Raw genomic sequence first — 622 nt, 5'->3', positions numbered from 1 at the left:
ACTTACACATGCCCATGATATAGAGAAAAAAATTAATTGTTCGAACTTCATTGCTAAAAATAAGCTGTTTAGCAGAGGATGGTTTCGATCCATCGACCTCTGGGTTATGGGCCCAGCACGCTTCCGCTGCGCCACTCTGCTTTCAACCACTCGAGAAAAGAGTAAGACCCACAATCCATGGCTTAGGAGGCCAGTGTCTTAGGCCACTGGGGTACTGTGAAATCCTTTTCACCTATACGAACTGATAGAAGCAGTAAAAAAAATGTGTAACGGAAGGCACTTACACATGCCCATGATATAGAGAAAAAAATTAATTGTTCGCACTTCATTGCTAAAAATAAGCTGTTTAGCAGAGGATGGTTTCGATCCATCGACCTCTGGGTTATGGGCCCAGCACGCTTCCGCTGCGCCACTCTGCTTTCAACCACTCCAGAAAAGAGTAAGACCCACAATCCATGGCTTAGGAGGCCAGTGTCTTAGGCCACTGGGGTACTGTGAAATCCTTTTGACCTATACGAACTGATAGAAGCAGTAAAAAAAATGTGTAACGGAAGGCACTTACACATGCCCATGATATAGAGAAAAAAAATTATTGTTCGCACTTCATTGCTAAAAATAAACG

This window comes from Salmo salar, chromosome ssa17, assembly GCF_905237065.1.
Source record: "Salmo salar chromosome ssa17, Ssal_v3.1, whole genome shotgun sequence".
Classification (NCBI taxonomy): Eukaryota; Metazoa; Chordata; class Actinopteri; order Salmoniformes; family Salmonidae; genus Salmo; species Salmo salar.
This window is presented reverse-complemented; position numbering follows the sequence as displayed.